The sequence below is a fragment of the Calidris pugnax genome, unplaced genomic scaffold (assembly GCF_001431845.1).
Source record: "Calidris pugnax isolate Ruff unplaced genomic scaffold, ASM143184v1 scaffold211, whole genome shotgun sequence".
Classification (NCBI taxonomy): Eukaryota; Metazoa; Chordata; class Aves; order Charadriiformes; family Scolopacidae; genus Calidris; species Calidris pugnax.
Window position 1 is genome coordinate 7,548,535 of NW_015091083.1, and position 21,904 is coordinate 7,570,438.

Consider the following 21,904-nt stretch of genomic DNA (forward strand, 5'->3'; position numbering starts at 1 on the left):
AGGTTCTGCAGAGCATGACAGTTCCTCAATCCTGACACCAAAGCAGTTAAGTCAACAAAAGAATATGTCTGCGCTGCAGACTGTGCATCTCCCAAAATCCTGTTAGAGGGCACACAAAGCCCTGCAAAAAAAAAAAAAAAAAAAAAAAGATTCTTTAGTTTTGTGATTTGTCCAAACCATGGTTAGCATATCAAGAGAAGTCTCTCCAGGAAATTACAGGCTTCATTATGGAAACTCTCCCTTCAGTGTCTGTTAATTTGATTAGCAGACTCCAGTTTATTCAGAATTTTGCACGTATACACCACTTGACCAGATTTGACTCATCACACATGCCCTGTGTTGAAGACTTTATTCTGGCTTCTTCCAGTAATGAATTTGTGTTGATTTTGTAAGATCCTGTTCATGACCTTAAAGCCAGGTCATAGGGTCAGACCCTTCATTTTTCTTATTCAGCTATTACTTTCTGCCACTGCTTTTTCATTATTCAACCTCCAGTCTTAAAGGAATAGCACTTGGCTGATACTTATTTGTGAAATTCTTTGCCTTCTGATCTCAGGAATTTTGAAACTCTGTGCTTCAGACTGTCTGATTAAGTCTGGATTAGGATTCTGTCCTTAATCTAGCATTCAGCAAATGTTTCAGCTTTGGTCTGAGACCCCTTATAAGAACAGCACCAAATAAATTTACATTGTATTGGAAGAAACCTATTGGGGAACAACTGCTATGCCCTCTTTCCACATTTCTAGATGTCACTTACTCAGTGGGTACTGTTTGTTGCCTTTTACATATGACCACAGTGCAGATATTGCTAGAAAAAAAATCAATGTTGAAATAAATTTAAGGTTGTGAGACTGTGCTAAAAGTTTTAAAACACAGTAGTGTTTGTACCATTACTCCCAGTCTTGAGCAACCTGCTCTAGTGGAGGTGTCCCTGCCCATGGCAGGGGGTTGGAACTCAATGATCTCTAAGGTCCCTTCCAACTCTAACCATTCTATGATTCTATGATTCCCCAAATAAATAGTCCTATACTTAACTCTAGAGCACTTCGGGCTAAGTTTAAAAAGAAATCCAAATATTAAGGTAAAAGTCATATAGGTATGAAACCAGCAATTCTCACCCCATCCTATCACCCCAATCTATCTTAGAGATACTACATATTAGCTGTACAGCTATGATTAATCATAATACTGTTCACCATTCCAAATCAGACTCAGTGATTTTTTTCTGGACATCTGTTTTCTTTCACATTTACCACATACATAGATGTAGTGTCACTATTACAGAGATTTGACTCATCCAAAAACATCACAAGTCAACCACTAAATCAGTGAGGAATATGCAGCCCGTTAGAAGCCATGGATAATATAAGAGCCATACGGCCTTGGAGAAAATTACTGAATTTGCCAGGCCATAAAGCTCCTTGCATACTTCCTTGCTGGAGAGGAGGTGGTGCTTGACAAGCAAGCCTTCTGATCAGCGGACAGCCACAAAGCTCATGGAAGCTGGTAGACATAACTATCTTCTACTCAGCCTAACCAAGGGATTAAGCAAATACTCCTTTTGTTTAACAATAAACATAACAATAGAAGCTACAGGCTAAATCACGAATCAGCATGACAAGACTGGAGGAGGAGCTGGGCCATGCATCCTGAGGGATCCTCCCCAGAGTCAAATGCAGAAGTGGGAGTTGAACTTTGCTTTTTATAACAACTACTTCTTGTCAGAAGCAAAAAACATGCAGGAGCACAAGAAAACGGTCCAGAGATGGGTCCACAGAGGCTAGTGAAGACAACAGTATGGCCCTCAAAGAAAAGCAGAAAGCTTTTTGGGCAAAGTGCTGGCTGCTGGAGCACTTAGAACTGAACAAAGAAACACTTGAGGGTGTTCATAGAAATTAAAACTAATGGAATATCATTTTAATGAAATAGGACTGTATCAGGGACAGACATGACAGTTACCACAATCTCCTCCCTGCATTAGCAACCTGTGAGGCCCTTGCACATGGTAGTTACTGGGGCTAAGGGGGAATAATCAGGATGGTAAGATCCCAGTGGTCTTTCTTGCAAAGTTGATAGTGTCAGTGGGGCAGAGATGTGTCCCTGCCATACTTTCCTCTAAATGACCTCTTAGCATGTTAGGTAAGGTGTCTCCAAGGAGTAGAGTTACATGACTGTATCTGCTGTGGCTGAAAACAAAGGATGGAGGGGATCTCTCAAACCCCTACAGGAGAGGGGAAAGCACACACTGCCAGCTGGGCACTGAAGAAGGCCTCAGCCTTCTCAGGTGTCTTAGCTCAGGTGACAGAAAGAAAGCTTGAATTTCTTTTCTTTAGCTTTTCCTACTGACTTTTCTCTGAATTTCTCTACTATGCATCCCATGTTATGGTATCTCTCTTTGCCCCCAATCATAGTAGAGAGCTGGATACCTAATTTTAAGTTGCTACCTTTGTAATGCTTTAGTGCCTTGAGTTTCCTTTCAAATGAGTTAGGTTAATGTACTTATATTAGTGCAACAGTATGCAATTTTTACAAAACTCCTATTAGACATTTAAGCTGTGTGCAATTGCTGGCAGCAGCAGAGAGACCAGATTTGCAGAAAACTCTCTCCTCCTGCAAATTTTCTAAGAAATATCTCATATTGCACATATTAAAAAAAAAAAAAAGCTCTGAACATCTTCTAAAAGCTTAGCACTTATGAAGGAAAGGCAAAACAGATTGGAGTAACTAAAGAACACAGAGAAGGCAAGTGATTTGTGCTAGAGCAGTCAGGAAAACACAAGCCTAGAAAGAGCATGCAGAAAACTGGCTGTGCTCTGCCAGTGCTACTGAACAATACCCCACTGCACAGCTTTTTAAATAGTTTTTAACATTTAGACCTTTTTAAACATGTAATTGTGCTGTGGATACTAATTTCCCCAGACCCAAGTATAATTATTCTTCTAAATATTTGGTCCATCTCTATTGTAAGCTCTTCTTAAGACAGCTACAAAATATTGCTAATATTTTTGAGTTAATAGTGTGTTTAGAAGGTCATGTCAGGTTATTGCTGGGAGGATTAAAAGATTTTCTTTCCTCCAGAGCCCTTTGTTATAAGAAACCAAGGAAATTTAAAACAGGATTTATTCCTTCGAACCAGGACAAACCAACAGAGTACCGTGGCAAGAGCATGAAGCAAGAGCACTCTAGGCCAGGAAATTTACAAAGAAAGCTTTCTTCAAACTCAAAAGTTAAGCTGAAATTTTAAAACTCTTAACAGATCTACATTACGAGCAGCAAAAGACAACTGGTTTCGCAGCCATTCACACTTACTAGTCCTCTTTCAAAAGATCATGGTACAATATCTGGTAAGCTGTCACTAACACAGGCAGACGTCTCTGGCACATATAAGCTTCATTTGGTACTTGTCAAGCCAAGCCCTGCTGGCTGCTCCCACCATCACCAGCAGGAAGAAAGAATAGTGATGAGTATCAGCAATGACTGCAAGGTGGCTCAGTGAAGAAACAGGAAAGACAGGCAGGAAGGAAGAGAAAAAGGAAAACCCGGGAAAGTTTGGTCTCAGATGCTAAAGCAAATCTACTGCCAGATACAATGAGTTTTCCCAACACATGTTACATAGAAACAAACAAAACTCTCAAGCCTTAGGATCATGCCTGTAGGAAGTTTTAAGTCAGGTCTGCATCTTTATGTAAGTGTTGTCATTATGTTAGTCAACTGCTAATACAGAGTAATGATGAGATCAGGCTGAATCGTAGGTCAAGTGAAGTGGACATGCCCTCTGAGTCAGTTTAAAATAGGAACACGTCAGCTTTATGAAGTGATTGTGGATGTCCCAAAATTCATTCCTCAGAATGTAATTTATTTGGAATACATCAAAAGCCAGTAAATCCTACCCCTACCAAGGCATTAGGTATCGTGGCGTTTTCCGCCCTTAATCTTTCAGACTGATCTCTCAAATGGACACAGCTTTAGACCTTGCTTTCTACATGCACCTTATCCTGAAAAAAAAATTCTACTTAGATTTTTTTTTTTATCTCTGGCATTAAAGTGACCTTAGCATGGCATTCACTTCTAAACATTGCACCAAACTGGCTTTTTGAGCAAATGAAAGCAAGAGCATTGATCACATGCTCACATTCTGCTGGAACTGAGCCGATAAATATTCCGACCATTTCCAAATGAACGTGTCATGCCATAATGGATATCCTGAAAAAGAACTGATGCAACAGTACCAACAGAAATATTTTTATATCTATATTTTAAAAGACTTCATCAACAGGTGGCTTTCATCTACTACACAATATTGCTAGCTTAGCTACTGCAACATTGTGAACAGATGTTTTTAAGCACCATCAATAGGATTACTCTAGAATTTACTCATCATAAATCAGCATACTGCAATGTCCTTTCTGGTGGGCAGTTAATATATCCTGCTTCCATCAGTTCATCTATATAATAGTTCACGTGAGGATGAGTGAGATCACTCCTATTTGAGGTGACAGCTTGATGCAGCATTTCAAGGCTTAGCCTAACTTGCCCTTACTTGAGGTCAGGCAGCAACCAGTCCCAGAAAACATGTTTGTTAGATGTGACTGAAAACAGTTTAGCACTTGCATTAAAGTAATAATTAGACATGAACAGTGTGCCTTGATGTTGTTTAAATGAATGACACATTCCATGCCCAGAGGAGTTTTCAGCCCAGCTCTGTGACAGACAAAACATAATAATTGATCCAAGAAGAAATTAATGAAAAGAGTGCCAAGAGGTTAAGTAGGCTATCATTCTGATTGAACCATATTTTATGGTGTTACTCGTATAATATACCTCGACAAACAGGGTGGAGCTCAGTCTAATGCAGCACGCCTCCACTAAAAAAGCTGGCACAGAATATCAGATGGGCTTGTTAGCAGCTTCCTCTTGAGAGCTGTTATATAATCTGCAAACAAGAAAAAGAGAAAGAAATGGAAAATAACTAGATACAAGTTTCAAGGAAAAAAAAAATATTTGCATGCATCTACCTTTGTAATTCCAACATGGACAGAAAAAGGAAACTTGAGTTTCCCCTCAGCTACGTAAACTCATTTACAAATAACTTTCCGCAGCAGATTTTTTTTTCACAGTTTATATCAGCTAGACATTTCCCAGAAACGTAGAGCAATTGATATTGTTGTCATCTCTACCCAGAAGTTTCTCTTCTCTCTCTAAATCATAACACTGAGCCGAGAACCCTAAGCCAAGTGACCCTAGACACACACCACGCAAAAAAAAACACTGGGGAGTAAGTCAGCACTTAGAGAAATCTAACTTTTACTTAGGTGCTTAAGAGGAACCATTTCATTTTCTGTATAAGCTGGAGGCAGCTGCAAAGACAGGACAGGAAGGTACACACCAGGATCCCCAATTAGGAGACCAGAATATGCTTCACATCATGCAGTACTCAAAATGTAGAGGGGAAACAGGGAGCAGAGGGACAGGACCCGCACTCATGTTCAAGAGCCACGTCCTAATGCCTCGTTGTATGGCAAAAGGAGGCAGCAGAGGCTCTACACTCTGAGATGCAAACACTTCGAACAGACCCTACACCCCTCTGTGGTCCTCCATCTCCCCTGAGACACTGGGAAGACAAACCCATGCTGCTGCAAGTAATCCCCACTCTCAGGAACGTTATGCCTTTCCCCAAGGTGCAAGGCATGAAGGCCTGGATCTGCAAAGGAACTGTGCCTGGACAGAGGGCCTAAACCCAAATTTTGACCCACTGAATCTCCAGATAGGCTTCTGCTTAGCTCAGTTCCAGTCCCTACAGGAGAGATTCAGCTCATCTCACTTTGGGGGTCTGGTATATAACGCCTGCAGCTGAGGCAGCCCCCTTGGCTCCTGACAGGCAATGGAGAGAAACAGGCCGTGTCAGGCCACACTTCTTCTGGCCTGTTCGAGACATCCCTTTCCAGAGATGCTCTGTATCATGAAAGAGAGTCCATTTCTCTCCTTATGTTTATAAATAGAGACATATTTAGCTAACTGAATCCCAACCTCTGATGGCTTCATTTCCAAGTGACATTCCTGAGGTACCCACTTCCAGGTATACTCAGAACAGGCTTCCCCAGTCTTAACAGTGCTTCCCAATTTAGCATCTGTCAAATGAGGTTTCTCATTATGCACGGATTTTAGGCATTTAATTCAGAAAACTGTACTAGACAGGCTACATTCATCACTATAAAATATAATTCTCGTGCATCTAAGCTAGATTCAGAAGGGCAGCTGGACATAGAAGCTCTGCCTTGTACCTGGGCTGTGCCATGTAAGGGGAGACAAGTTCGAATGGACAAGAAGAGATGGCTCAGCCTCTGACAGCTGATGAGGTTACTGTCCCCAAGTGTCCCCCTCACCCTCCCTGCACTGATATTTGAGCTGCTCATAAACCAGCTGCTGAACCACTGGAGTTATTTAGCACTTTAAGGGTGGGGTAAACAGCTAGAGGTGATAACCACATTAGCTGTCTCAAGCTGGCAGCAACACATAAATCAATCAGAGGCCTCAGGCAGACTGAAATGGGGTAGGCAAACAGCAGCAAACTAGGCAGGAATCTACTTAAGCTGGCCAGTAGGAAACACAAAGACAAGTGCAGTGTAAGATCACACACACAGAGACATGCACACACGCTCTTACAAACTGCCTTGGAGACTGTACTCCATAACCCAAATGTCAATCCTAGCCTTGGTTTCCTATTCTTCTCTGTTGAGAGATTTTAACCTACCATCCTGCAGCAGAATGTCAGCCACCAACTGCCACAGTGGGTTCCCGCTGTCCTGTCCCATGTGTGTGTCCCCCACACACACACCTTTTTATTTTCTTCCTTTTAGAAAAACTCTTCCACATTCTAGATGCCTACTGTTCTCCATGGATAGAACTTCCTCTCCTTCCTCTGTAGTAATGTCCTAAATTGGATTTTCCAGAAATCATTCTTTTTTTCACCCTCTGAATACTGCATAGGGAAAATACAGCAGGAACATCAGTAGAAGGGCGCCATGTACAAAAACCCCAACCCTGGCTAGCATTACAGCATTCTCCTGGGCAAAAGATTTTTTCATCCACCAAAACAGACAAAAGATCTGAATCAAAATTTCATGTCTAAAAGGTAAGAACCTTAATGAATGGGTGATTCACCACCACAAACCAGGCCTTTTTCTCATTAAATTGTACATATTCTGTACACACTTTTCTGTAACCACAGGTGAGACAGGAAAGAAAGGGGATGAGAACAGCTTTCTCTCAGTTTTAAGATGTGGGCTACAGACCCAAGGATTGATGTGGTCAGGACTCAGGCAGGTGGCACAAACTCAGGAACAGACTGATGGGTTCTGTGGGAATTCCACTAGCAGAAACTAGCCCAGAAAGTATTGGCACAGGGAGAGAGAAGGTAGGTGGGAAGGCAGAGGAATGCCAGTGACACCTAGAGACATCCTTAAGCTCTAAAGAGGCATTTAAACATAATTCCTCCCATTAATCTAGCCCACTAACTCTGGTGGTTGAACTGCCTGCACAAAGAATTGTGCTATGCTGCCAGAAAGCTGCATATCTATGGGAACAGGTGGAGAATTTCAGCCATCACCTCTGCACTAAGCACTTATTTTCTTGGGATGAAAGCAGCAGCTGCAATGGGCAGGAAACAAAAATACCATGCCTGTTCATATATTATTTTCATACAGTTTGGAGAGCTCTTCCCCTCTTCGTTATGCTCAGGACTGGCAGATAATACAACTTCCCTCTAGAACCACGTGCACTGTGTGTACGGATTGAGTCCAACATTAACCTACAGAGCCATTCTAAGTAAAAACACATTAAAAAGAAGTGTACTTAAAAATAGAGTTGTAATCATGTACTGTACTCAGTGTGCTTAAATAGCGCACGTAATACAGTTCAGTGTAATAACCACTCGCTACTCAGGTTTCTAACACGAAGGAAGATATAGAATGGAATTACATTTCGGCCTGGAACTAACTCTGGAGTACAGCCAGTCCCATACAATCCATAAAAATTCCTGTGTCAAAATGATGTGTCCCGTTGTCTTGATGCCTTGATCAAGGTTTCAGAGTTTTTCATTTCTTTGACATCCTCTCCACATTAACAAACTTACACTGAACATATGTTAATCTAACGGCACCACCGCTAGAGCTCTGCTCAGGAATCTATTCCTTTGCAATTTTTCCATCAGCACATACAGTAGTGAATGCTGCCCCTGTATAGCTAGTCCTCTTCTGTACAAATTAGTCACTTGAAAAAGTAGTGAAAATGCAACTCACCTGCAACCACCTTACTATGTTCTTTACTTATAAGCCACTGATGAAGTGAATACAATAAAGTAACAATAATACTTAGCCCTCTTGTAAATAATCCTAAATTACAGAGTTCTCAATAATCATATAGGTTGTTAGCATCCTCTTGTTATATACTTAAGCTTCCAGGTTTTCATTCAGGTTTCCCATCTGAACTGAAATGAGATAATCAACTCATGTTGTTATTCAAGGATTATTTTTTTTTAATTAATTTCCTGTTTCCTTCATCTATTTGCATGGCAGAATCAGAATGACAGTATGCCGGAGCATATGGAATAAAGGTAGAATGAACAAGTGCCCTGTATTTTCATAAAGTCTCTCCTAATCTTCTGAAAAGCCACTGGAATAATGAGAAAAACTAATCCACATTATAACATAGTAAACCTTCTTAAGATTATTAAGTAACCTCTGCACTCCTGGTGGGGTACAGGTTCCTCCTTCCTTCAGCTGTAAGCTCCAGCCAGCAGATGGTAGGTGCTCTCGATCAAAAAAGCAGCAAAGTGCACCTGACAAGGGAGGAGAGTCACCAGAGGATGTGCACAGCAGCGTACCTGCCTTCCCCCAGCTGGTGCACCAGCCAGTGGAGGATTTGATCCAGCAAGATAGGAATGCGCACTTAAGAGACCTCCAGTTGTTATGAGACTGAATACATATGAGGGCTAAGATTTTTTGAAGCCAAATTCCTATTAAAAACAATAGAAATTTGGGTGTACAAATCCCTTAGTCTCTGTCCAGCCAAAGCAATTCCTCTCCCCCCGGCCTCTAGCTGCTACCCATTGGTTAGCACGGCTGGTACAGTTTTTTAGAACGATTTGTTGCACAAAGAGAGAGACTTATTAAAAGCAGAAAAGAATGTGTGGTGCCTCTGTAGCCAGAATCATAGTTTAAAAAGTCTGTGGGCCGGATTTTCCTGAATGCTCAAAAGATACAAAACAGTTATAAACCCATATGAACCACCTAAGCTCAAGTATATGGCTGTTTTTCATCTCCAGTGATTCAAAGGAGGTATGTTTACTACTGCAACTGGCATGATACGCTTCCAGAAGAGACAAAAATAATAATGTTTTCATTAATAGTTTTCCTTTTTAAACACTTTTCTCCACCATTTACTGGTTCAGAGACTATGATTCACTTTAGAATAACTTAATATAAAACCAAAATATTTTCATCTTATTTTACGATAATTCTCTTTTGCAATAAATAGCCGCCAAGCTACCAGGCCAGCACTCTTGACATCCCTCTTCTGCCTTCCCACTTCACTCTACAGCTGGATTGACTAAAATACAAGGATAGTTACCTTTTTTTTGAGCTAACAAGGTGCAATTCTTGTCTCTGTCCAAGGTGAATTTCACCCCAGGAGGACGAGCAGCTTAGTGCATATTTGTGACCAGATCCTGAACTACTTGTACAACCAGCTCTTCTATTAGTTTCTATTTAAGTAATGTGACTTCAGTTAGATATTTGTGCATTTGCCAGGAATGAGGGGGGGGGAGAAATAAAGCAGCCCTTTAAAATCTGTCTCAAAGCGGTTAGAGGACACATCAGCTGACAAGCATATTTATTGCTCTTAAATAATTTGGGAAGCAAAGAGGGACCATTTCAGTGTTGAGAAACCTGTTGCTGAATAGACCAGACTCTAGGTAAATTGCCGTGTTTTCTTTATTTTATTTTTTTTGTCTGCTTCATTTTTGTCTGTGTCTGACTATCACGGCAAGATTATTTTTTTTCTGTTACAATTCTTTCTGGGATGAACAGAGACATCCATTGTCAACCCAGCATCCTAGGGTGTTAGCTGCCTGCCTGCCAGAAAACTAAATCCATGATATTACAGACATACTGCCAAGCTTCAGCTAGTGATCCAGCCATTGCCCAATGCTGTTCGTGAGCGCTAATAAAACTGTCAGGTGTGACTCAGACCAGACCGACCAGAAGTGACTACTGGCACTCGGGACGGGCTGGGGGAACCAGGGACACAGGTAATATTCTGGCCAACCTTCCTAATGGAGGTGAAAAACAAATCATGCCAGCCCATCCTATTTTGTTGCATGTTTATGGCCCACAGGTTAAGGGAGAAAAAGAGATAGGATCCCAAGTTTAGTAAGATTGTGACAAATGCTGCACAATGCACCCCCAACACTTTTATCAGCAAACCAGTAGAAGTACGATCTGCAGAACACATTACTATACAATTCTTGGATTAAAACTGTATTGTTATTGCTTTATTTTGAAAAGACTGACTAAAGCCCAGTCAGATTTAGACTAGAAATTCTTTCCTGTGAGGGTGGTGAGACACTGGAACAGGTTGCCCAGAGAAGCTGTGGATGCCCCATCCCTGGAGATGTTCCAGGCCAGGGTGGATGGGGTTTTGAGCAACCTGGTCTGGTGGGAGGTGTCCCTGCCCATGGCAGAGGGGTTGGAACTCAGTGATCTTCAAGGTGCCTTCTAACCTAAATCATTTTATGATTCTATGATTCTAGAAGTAGAATGATGGAATATTAAGGTACACTTCAAATTTGCAGGGCGTCCGTCTGTGAGGAGTAGAAAGACCTTCACAGGACAAGTTCAAAGAGCTGTCAACTAATCATTGGCTGTGAAATCAGGGGGATGAAATAAAAAGACAGGTTCTGCACCTCAGCAGGAAAACCAAATGCACAGTTGCAAAGCAGAGAAAAGCAAGTTAGCTAAAGAACTGCAGAAAGATAAAACCGTGTGCAAACTGAGCAAGCAGTATGATTCTCTTGCAAATATGGCATTTTATGAGAGGTAATTAGTCCACACTCCTTGGCACTAGCGATGCCTCAAATGAAAAATACTGTCCAGTTTTGAACAATATGTTTTAAGATTTACGCAGACAATCTAAAGAGGCCAGAGAAGAGCAAAATAAAAAAACAAAACCCCACACCAGGTTGGAATATACAATCTAGGAAGAAAAGTTGAAAGATTTGGGTTTGTTTAGTCTAGAAAAGAGACTGAGGGAAGACATAAGTCTTCAAATATGCAAGATGCTGTTATAAATATGACAGTGATCAACTGTTCTTCATGTCTAGCAAGGTTAGAAGAATAGTTCCGCTTACCGTGTGGCAAAAGAAGATTTGTTAGCTATTAGGACAAAACAACTAACAAAAACAGCCATACACTGGAACAGCTCTCCAGGGCCAGTCATGGAATCCTCATCACTGGAGTCCATTATGGAAAGGTTTGACAAATCACTGTCAAAAATAGGCCTTGGCTCAGCCGCAAAAGAGAGATGGACTGGTCGCCTGAGCTCCCTCCCATTCCTACACTTCTATGATTTACTAGGGAATATGCAGTTTCTTGCAAAAGCCACTCTTTTCAGGGGTTTAACAAGTCACACTGACTAATAGATTGCATGCAAAAACCTCTATCCTGATGCCAAACATTTCAAACTCTATTTAAAACTTTACCACTGTAAAAACTGTTATGTTCTAGCAGGAAAATCCAGGAAGTAGTACTCTGCAATATTATAGTACCAAGGGAGAAACCAAATCATTTCAAAAGACCTTTTAAAATCTCAAGTGTGACTACAGGACAAGGTCAGAAAAGGCCAATGACATTTCTCTGTCGGAAGGTAAGAAAACCCCAACACAGCTGGGGTTGTCACAGTCTGACAAAAGCCAATACACAGCAGTGGCTGAAGGCTACATGGAAATTGATTCAGTGCACTTACAGCAGGAACTCTCTGATGTCCAGCACATCTCGAGTATAAAAACTAATATCTAACAAGCTGATACATTTCAGAAGCTTTCATCCTGAAGCTACCTGGGGATGCTTATAACTGATGAACCTGATGAATTTACTGAGCACATCAGACATTTATTAAGTAAGGAATCCCTGAATACTTAGAGCATTGCATTAGAAAAGTGAATACTTATTGTCTGGATCAAACTATAATCAGTTCTTTGCACGAGGACATAAAAAGCATTTGTGGATTGTGAGCCCCATCAAAGAGCCCATTACAGACTCATTGACAAAGGTATCGCTTCATACCATGTGTGACACATCTACCACAAAGAACTGAACTCCTGTCTCAGACCTTACGTGCCATTGAGCAGAAACAAGAAAAAAGAAAGGAAGACTACTCCAAACGAATTGACAAGAATGAGAAGATAAGTTAAAGGCAGTAGTACTACTAGCTACAACAGGAAATACCCTTGGAAGAAGTAAGTGTGGCGACACCACTCAACTGATGAAAGCATCAAGCCTAGCAAAGGCCTGCGTAGACACAATAGCATACTGTTAAATTCTAGGACAAAAAACAAGTCAAGCTAAAATCTTTAACACTTGAGAGACATTATAATCTCCACAAAAGAGCCACCGGAATAGCTATGCTGATATGATAAGTACTTAATAAAAAAAGTACTTGAGTTTCTGAAGTCTCACAAACTTCAACGGTATCCAGGCAATTGGTGGATACCATCTTGGTCAGAAAGATTCTCCTGAGTTATTTCCCCTCAGAAGCATTTCACAAAAGCATCTGAAGACATCCTGGAAGAATGTGAGCTACCTGCAAGGACAATTCATAAAAACAATAGCCAAGGGACTTGAAGCAGCTCTGTTTTCTTGCTAAAATGTTTAATGCAAGCTTCTGCAAAACATCTTTCTGTTTTAGGACATTTCTACATACAGATTCTGTTTTTCAGAGATCCCATTCCTGCATTCCTTGCAAACCCAAAACACCCGCTGACATCATTAGGCAATGCATTGGCATCAGAAATACGGGACTAAGCCAACAGAGGTTGTGGGTAGCCAAAACTGTGCTGGAGACAGTTCGTCCCGGTTCGGTCAAACTAACTTTTGAAATCACAGCTGGTTCGCAAATTGTGAACCTCCTAGGGTCCTAGCAGACCCCACTCGCTGTTCCTGCTGGCAGCTCTTTGAGAAGCTGATCCACCCATACTCCGCACAGATGGTCACACTTCTTCCTTCCTCAGCCCTCACAAGCTAGGACCCAGAAGCCCCTTCTCCTACGCTTCGGGAAGCTGCTATTCCCGCTTCCTGGCCCAGCCCCACTCCCATGCTCCCTGGCCCCACTCCCGGAACCAATTCATATGCAATGGGCTACACATCCTGCTGGTGGAGAAGGGCTAGGAGGGACTGTCTTGAAAAGATTTAACATCTTATTAATGAATACAATACGAACTTCAAAGTCCTACTGGGGAGCAGTATTTGTGTAATGGCAAGAAAGAAAAACAAATGTATCTTGAATCCTGACACTACTAAAGGCAGCAGAGGGAAACACCCAGGGAGCCAGGATTTCAATCAACAATTGATTTGAGTACCCATTCTTGTAGTGGGTGGAAGGAATCTGCTTGAGAGAAATGTAGGAAAGGAAGCTACAGATGGAAGGAAAACAGAGATCACAAATGCAAAGGGCAAGGATTTTAAAAAAAAAAAAAACAGAATGAATTATAACAAAAGCAGCTAAACCAAACTTGAACCCATGTTAGTTAACATGTGAAAAAAAAAAACATTATTAGTATTAGCTAAATAGGCCTCCTGCAAAAAGTCAATAAGCACTTCATTTTCTGTTATTTGTACTTTGTTTAAAGAACCTTTTTAATCCTTTTACAGCCCACACATATGACCACCATACAACCCAGCGTCTATAAAGTGCAGGGAAGCTGCAGATTCAGGACTAACTCTGTTCTCAATCTGGTAAAAGAATTTTGACCAGTAGCTTGAGGGGAGGGAGCAAATCCAGCCCTTGAAGTGAAAGTCTCTTCTTCACATGATCAGGGTTAGTTGCCACCATGGAGCGGAAAAGATCTTAGGAAGGTTAGCCACCTCTCTGGTCCTGAACATGTTATGATCTTCTACATTTTTGACAAAACCCAATTCTTAGATTTAACACGTCTCATCCGGCTATTAAGTGGGACAAACCAACCAGGTGCTGAAGGCTGGACAAACCCTGAGGAGAAGACAGAATCTCAAACATAAGACTCTGCTCAGAAAATCCCTTTCATATGGGGGGACCACTGTAAAGAAAAAATTATTTTCCTTTACTATATTAGAGCTGGCTGTTCAAGATTAGATTGTAGAGTTGGTTTCTCTGGGCACAGTATTGCACCAGTCTTTTGAGTGCAGCACATTCCAGTGAAGCAAGCAGGAGAACCATGATTATTATTTTCTTTACTTTTCAGGCAATGATATTTTACAAGGAGAAAAGATAAAAAGATAGGCCAATATCAGTATAACTAATATCTTTAAATTAGTCAGTTACAGCTCTGAGTTTTCTTTCTGCAAAACCGCTACTCAAGTCCAAGGACCAATTCTTGGTAATATTTTTCGTTTTCTCAGACAGCATATCACTGGCACAAACCCTTCATCATTCTTCCTGTCAGTCTCCTCAGATATTGGATGATGTTTACATATTGAACCCTCTGGTCTATGGAAACCATCCACTGGGAGAAATCCCATTTTGTAGTTTTCCTCCTATCTGACTGCTCTGCAATTCGGTGTCTTCTGCTACTCATTCCCTCTTCTACCTCCTTAACAACATTAGTTTTCCTGATGCAATAGAGCCAGTGTACAGATATTCCAAAGAAAGAAGCCAAGAGCTCTAAACACCCTCCAAATTTCTCCATTGTAGTGTTTGGCACATAAGGAAAACAAGTTTTGACACTATGAGTGTTTCTCATTATGATGGCAAAAAAAGATCTGAAACTACATTTCCCATCAGACATCACAACTTGCTTTTGATGGTTCTGAAGCCAACACATTACTCTACTCATGGCATAATAATCATTTTTACAAGAGGATCAAAAATAATCACCTGAAAACTAATTAAATATAAAATCTCCACCAAAATAAAAAATTCTGCAGAAGTATTATAATACTTCCGCAGCCTTGTTTTCTATGAATACATTTTATGTTTGCTTTCTCATTTCCAGAATATTTTTTTTTCTTCATTGATATATTCACTTGCAACTGAGGAATGTGAAATAGTTCTTCAAGCCTCCTTGCAGTCTACAATGAATTGTGTGGCCAGACAAGGTTGTTTCAAGCTTAGCTTTTAACTTTACATTTGGTTTGGGGAAAAAAAAAAACATCCACCACCAAACAGTGTTCTCTTCAATCTTTTCATTAATTTCACAGAATTTCCAGGAACATATAAGCCACATATCAAAACTTTGTAATTTAAAGTCCCATTTGGGGATCTGGAAGAGTCTGCAGTTAATATTCACTGGAATTACAATACTTCATCATGCAGTGCAATCTGTGTTCAATGGTATCAAAATGTGGGTTTAGTTTAAGAGCACTTCTACATAGATTAAGGCAAAATGTTGATGAAGTGTTTGATAGTCAGAGGAAAATGTTTTTTGAATGAAGCAATAAATATAAAATTTCACAACGTCCTTTGACAGCAGATCGAATTCACCTTTTTGCATCCTTGACCAAATCTGAAGCGATTCAGTTGGTGCCAATGGAATGAAACTGCTGTAGAAACACTTGGGGCAGTCCTATCCCTTTTTAAATCAGTGGCAAAACTCCCACTGACTTCAGATCCCATACGTGTAGCTCACAGGCACGGCACTGCTCTTGGTTGGCCTACTAACCTTTGTGACTTAACACATGCTTCCCGTTTGTAGTCTCTGAGGTAAGCCCGATGTGCTGTCGAAGGTTCCTGGCCTAAGGTATCGTTTTCTTTGTTTACTGTCTGGCTGCATAGATGTCTGGCACAGATTTCAAAGTACAGTAGCTCAAAAATATGTTCAGTGCATATGTGCATAAACCCTGTAGTGTGTTGCATCACACATCCTGCATCCGAAACTAAAATCACGTACCCAGTGCGCTCTGTATTATCCATGGTTTGCACAAAGCAGGTAATAAAACGTAACCATATCAGTAGCGTGGTTTAGTAGTTTAACATCATTGACTACAGTGGATTTATTCCAGAATGACATCAAGTAAATGAGTTCAGGATATTTTTCTTTGTGTGTGCAAGAAAGAAACATACGAAATACTCTGAGAGATCAGCATGGTTCACCTAATCCAGTTTCCATCTGTGCCAACATTCACAGCACATACAAGAAATTCTATACTATACAGTTCCTGAATTACATTTCGTCCAGTTTTGCAGGGCTTGGCACGGTCAAGTGCTCCAAACAAACTCAAAAGCACATTAAAAAGTACCAACTTCATCTCAACAAAACAAGTGTTTCAGAGCAATAAGAAAAATCTTCTATAAGCTTCCAGGGAGTTTGCTTACTGTATTGGCTGGACTAGATTGTGTTGAACTTGCTGAAGTCAAGCATTTGAGCAATATTTAGTTTACATAACCTAGTAATACAGAATCACAGATAAACTGCCCAAGTGAACCAAGACAGCAATGGAAAAAAAAAGTGAGTTGGATTCCAGCCCACATTTTATATATCCTTCTTTGTCCAGCTTCAGTACAACATTATAATTACCCCTGCCACCACAGACATAGTTTGTCCCTTTTTCAGGTTTTATTGCTGATTTTGAACTCCAGGCTACCATTACTTTACTACCAGCCCTCCTAAAAGGGCTGATGGAGCCATAGCACAGTGGCAGTACTGGAGACATAGGGAACCCTGAGTTGTGATAAACCCTTGGGACTAGTGTCCCTTCTCAGGCCTTGAATTTCTCATAGGTCATGGATGTTGGCAATTTAGACACAGTGAGAGGCAAGTTCTGACTTGTTTGTTCCAGGCTAAACAGGACAAACAGAGAAACATTAAGGTCGTGGGAGGAATAAGCAACTCCTCCTTTACTCTGGATAGGAGGTGCTGCGCTAACAGGATAAATCTGGCCAACAAGGCTGAAATCTGGCTTTTATCCACTCCTAGTGGCATCAAAGTCATTATAGAGTCTAAATGGCTGAATAAATTTCTTCCAAGTCAATTAATATCAACCTCCTTGATCTTAAAGTATTGCCTCATCATAGGTTCTTATTACTGTCATTCAAGGATAGGAAAAAAAAACTGGTGTAACTTTCCATAATGTCTACTACACATCTAAAGTTTGACAGAAACACAGCATGTGTCTGTGAATGGATGAGCATGGAATTCTGCAGGTAGGAGTGTTAATCATGTTCAGTTTCCCATATTTTTTGATCAGCTGATCCTAGGGAGGATTTCTAAAGCTTGCAGTCCAACTCTCGCTCCAAACTGTAGCCAGCTTGCCCTTGCTGTTTGGCAAGAAACAGCAAAATTGTGTTAACAGTTTCTTTCAAGAATACGTGTTAGTAACTGCCAAATGACAGTTGTAATGACCCTGATGCATTTCTCCCCTTAGGGCTTTTTTGTTTAGAACCCAGTTGCCGCCCAAGCAGAAAAATCATTCTTTGCCATGAACTCTCCCATCACCCTGAGCTTTCTCCACCACCACCAGCCCTATACCTTCTGAGAGTAAAGTAAGAAGCCACCTCCTGCCTAATGAAGAGCATGCATTAAGGGCTTGAAGCACAGCCTGCTGAAATCCAAGAAGTCTTTCCATCAACTTCAAGAGGCTTTTGGTTAAATCCTGAGAGTCTATTTTTATGCATTCACTCATTTTTTCCCTTGTTTATTTAAAGAACCATTTCTCTGAAATCCAGGCAGAAAGACTCTTAATATTTTTGGTATTATAACAGGGCAATGCTTTAATCATAAGTTAAATTAAGAAGTGCCACTGTCTGCAGCCAAAAGAAAGAGGCTAACTCTGACATACCACCTGTGCACTGCTTCTCTGGCTCAGCATTGACCTTGGTTGACAGGAACATGTGCCTGAAAATTGCACCCAAGAGGAAACTCATCACAATGTGAACAATCACAGTAGAATGATAAACACCCACACTGCACAAGAAAGCTGCCAAACCCTCACAGCAGCCAGGACTCTAACTGCATCTGGAAGGAAATACGCATGTACCAAAAGAATGTATACATGAGTATGTACATATGTGTTTACACACCCTCTCTTGCTCCACTTTATGCCTAGAGTGCCTTCTTTCATTTTGTAATAAAATGTATGCATAAAAATAGCTTTCTTCTCCCTCATGACAGGGTCAACTAAGATTATCAGGTTCCCTATATGCAGTCACAACAGAAGGTTATGACGTCTTGCAGGGATTTAATCCTACTAATGCATCAACATACATTTTTTCCCCTTAATAAGATAGCTGATGTGTTTAGCTTTGAGTAGCTTGGATTTCCTTTTAATAATGTATGATTACATGCTCCCACAAGATCATCAAAGCTGCGAGAAGGCCATAAAAAACACATTCGGCAAGAAACTAGTCTAACTGTGTTTCCTCTTAACTAATGGAAAAAACAATGGGTTTTAAATGCTACATGGGATGATTTTGTTGCACATGTGGTCTTACGCAAGATTCCTGCTGTGGAAGTCTAAGGTTGGCAGACATCTTCAAAGACGAACTGAAGAGCCAAAACAGTCTATGGGCTCAAATCTGTTCACAGGCACAGGTGCTTGCACAAGGATAACACAATGCATTCATGCAGAAATCACTTAAACCATGAAAGATCAGACACATTCGTTGTTAACACTCCCAGAGTAAGGCTTTCTGCCAGTGCTTGAAATGGAGAATTGGTATGCCAACAAAGACTGAAAACAATTCCTGCTTTCTTCTATCATCTTTCATCTAAAATATTTGCTATCTCCTGCCATCTCCAGACATCCATAGACCAAGATCGGTGAAGTGCAAGTCATGGGGGGCAATAAAAGGAGTTGAAGGTGCTCGGTTCCTCAGCATGAGAAGTATAGCCGCAGCAACACAAGCAGGATTGCAAGAAATCATTTTTTTCTCTGTTTGCACGTCAATCACAAGAGATACGTGTCACTCGTGTATGAAAAGGACAAGGAAAGGAGCTGCATCTCTGGTGAAATGTATGGATATTCAGAGTTCAAGGACTGGTGCACTTGCAATCTGCCTGTAAAAATGTCTCAGAAAATTCCTTCAATCATGAAGGCCAAATCTGACACCTTTTAGGTAGCTTTCACACTGCAAGCAACAACTCTGCTTAAGATGTGTGAAACCCTTGGTGTGGCTAGAAAAAGCTGTGGATCAGCTCAAGCAGCAGATCCTGCAGGGTGCTGAGCCACTACAGCTCCTTCACAATCACTGGTGGGATGCATTCTTCCTGCTCCTACCCATAATGTGCGCGTTGCAGCATTCAGTCATGTAAATAAGGGAAGAAACAGTGGTGAGGATGCATGGTTTTGTTTTTGTTTCAAAGGCTGTGCCTGCAGACTTGCCAAAGCCAGATGCTGTAACTCTGCATAGTGTTACTCTCCAAGATGGGCCAGAATCTTCCAGACGCTGGGTGTGGTGGGTGCGAGGCCGCTCCATTAGCTGTTTGAAGCTGCGTGGGTAGTTTCCATTGTGGTCTAGCAGGACGCACCCAAAGAAGCTGGGTAAACTGCATACAGGAATTAGCCCACACTAAATTCCACGCTTCCACAGCTGGATTGCTACCCGTAGCCCAGCGAGCTAGCTCAAAGCAAGGTAGGCACGTCTCCGGCAAGAGGAGACAGCTTAAATATTCAGACAGAAGGCCCTTCTTTCTACATCCTGCAGCACAGACCACCACCCTGACGCTGGAGAACAAGGTGTCAAATGGCTCCCTTGAAATAAAGGTGAGTTTAGTGAGGAGTCAGGAGGCAGATCTGTTCAACAGACTGTCCCAAAGCAGGAAAACACCAAGTTTCCACAGTTTTAACCAATAAGCTGGAAGTCCTGGAAACCCCAAACCTTAAAAGGAGTAACTTCCCACTAAAGGCATAGAAAACATGGAAATCCCAGGAATTTCCAGCATTTCCGATCACCAACCAGTAAATGCCAACTGAGAGCTTGGAAGCTCTTCAGCAGACCTCAACAACAGGCAGAAGACTTCCACAGAGCAGGGCTACCAAAGCACCACCAATCCTGTATAGCCCCACAACTGCTCTACGCAGATGATAGTCACCTGTCAAATACCATTTTCACTGAAAAGCTGCAGGGACCAGGGAGCACATTTATATTGGAAAGAAAATGTTTGTTGTTTCCAGAATGAAATTATCTCAAAATTTCTCGTTGGCAGAAAAAGTTCTTCATATTTCCCAGATCAATTTGGACCAAAACCCCCCACAAAAAAAAAAAAAAAAAAAAAAATAAGAAAACAAGATTTCCTATGAAACAGAGATTTTGTTCTTCAGCCAGTTTCAGTTGGTAAAAAGTGGAAGGGAGAAAAGGAGAGAGGAATTCTGTTAACCAGTATAAATCTTCTTGAGACCTTTATATTGCCAGACTTGTTTTCATGTTGATACCAGAAGAAACAACCACAATTTCTTATCTAAACCTTTATATGAGCTCAGATTGAATTACCAAGGTTTAACAAGTTACCACATGTCAGCTGAACCAAGCAGTCTTTGTACATCCTCAGCCCTTAACTAGCGCAAGACAAAGTAGTTTAACATAATTATTTTTGTTACAGGCTAAATCAAGTTTCATTGCCTTAAATATCCCACAGCCTAAATGTGTACACACTTACTGCATTTCATAGAATCACAGAATAGTGTGGGCTGGAAGGGACCTTTAAAGGTCATCTAGTCCAAGCCCCCTGCAGCAAGCAGGGACATCTTCAAATAGAGCAGGTTGCTCAGAGCCCCGTCCAACCTGACCTTGAATGTTTCCAGGGCATATACATCCAGGCAACCTGTTCCAGTGTTTCACCACCCCTATTCCTTATATCTAATGTAAATCTTCCCTCTTTTAGTTTAAAGCCCTTACCCCTTGGCCCTGCTAAAACATTTCTCCCCATCTTTCATGCAGGCCCCCTTTTTCACCTGTAAAATCGTAGAATATCTCAAGCTGGAAGGGACTTGACACATATTACCTCATTAATCTGCAGCAATGTGAATATATCTGTAAGAAAAGAGGCAGTAATTGTCTTGCGGCACCGTTACTTTGCTGCTCTACTGTGATGCCATTACGAGCACCACATGAGACCAAGGGTCACAACTCTCTTACACAACAAACAGGAGCAACAGCTGTTACTCCAGCAGTTACTAATTAACTGAACTAATTAATAATTAATTAACTACTAGTACTATTTACCCAACTGTTTCAGACTGAGCTTATGCCTGAGTCTTACGAGCAATCTCTTCCAACCACAGAATGTGCCACAGATCACTATCTGAGTATATCACTCCTTTTAATGTTAAGGATGTGCTGCTATGCCCAGTTTACAGATTCAGAAGGGAACCATATTAACTAGTCTAAAAGCCATGCAGGAAATCTGTGGTGTAACAAAGTCTCAAGCACAACATGTTCCTGCATCCCTTTACGCACCTGTACCTCCTCAATGATCTGTCCTTTGAGACTATAGTTCGTCTCTGTTTCCCAAGTTGGTTGTCATGATTATCAGCTTATGATCATCAAGAATAATGAGATTGCTCCTGTTGATATCAGCTAGAGCTTTGCAACTAATTTTAACAGGAACAGGCTCGTTAGCTTCACATATTTAAAGACACCACAATGCTTCCTTCACATTGCAAATAGAGCAGTAGATTAGTTAGTGGGACTATATATATATATATGTATGTAATAATAGAAA

The 21,904-nt window shown here is 41.0% G+C and overlaps 1 long non-coding RNA gene across 5 annotated transcripts in view; it reads right to left on the reverse strand.

The window, feature by feature from the left end:
- Window positions 1-21,272, reverse strand: part of LOC106897154 — a 73,847-nt gene extending 52,575 nt beyond the window's left edge. For 4 of the 5 annotated variants that reach the window (XR_001413737.1, XR_001413735.1, XR_001413739.1 and 1 more), the window contains exons 1-2: window positions 21,135-21,272; window positions 4,822-4,933 (exon numbers count right to left, since the gene is read on the reverse strand). This is a non-coding gene — a long non-coding RNA (uncharacterized LOC106897154). The remainder of the gene's footprint in view (window positions 1-4,821; window positions 4,934-21,134) is intronic. The other variant, XR_001413736.1, reaches the window with a different exon arrangement.
- Window positions 21,273-21,904: the final 632 nt, after the last annotated feature.